This window comes from Eimeria mitis, genomic scaffold (assembly GCF_000499745.2).
Source record: "Eimeria mitis Houghton genomic scaffold, Emh_scaff3423, whole genome shotgun sequence".
Lineage (NCBI taxonomy): Eukaryota > Apicomplexa > Conoidasida > Eucoccidiorida > Eimeriidae > Eimeria > Eimeria mitis.
Window position 1 is genome coordinate 5,045 of NW_013571766.1, and position 502 is coordinate 5,546.

Here is a 502-nt window from a genome sequence, read left to right on the forward strand (position 1 = left end):
AGATGAACATGCAATACATTTGCAAGAAAAAGCTGAACACGTACACGACTCGGTTGCCCAGGTACATACAAATTTTTTTTTTGTTTTTCTTTGCGTTTCGTCTGAATACACTTCATTTCAATTCAACTTTTTCAACTTGCAGCTCACTGCTCAGGCCTCTCAGCTGCTTTCTATAGAACCAACAGAATGTAGAGAGCTGCAGGGGCGTAGCGTCGCGGATGCTCTCGCTGTAGTAGCACAGGAATCCAGTGGTACTTGTATGCATGCATAAGAGAAAATAAAAATGAAGGATGTATTGTTATTTCACTTATAAAACAATTCATATTCTTTTGTATGAACTCTTCAGCTCTGCATGCAGGAAGCCCCAAACATAATTCTATTGGCAATCGTGTCGCTGAGAAATTTATTATATATGAATTCGTTCCTCACTCTGAATCTCTATTCAGCATATCTGAGGGGCTTAAAGAGCTGCAGGCTCCTGCGCCCCCAGCAGCAACAGCCA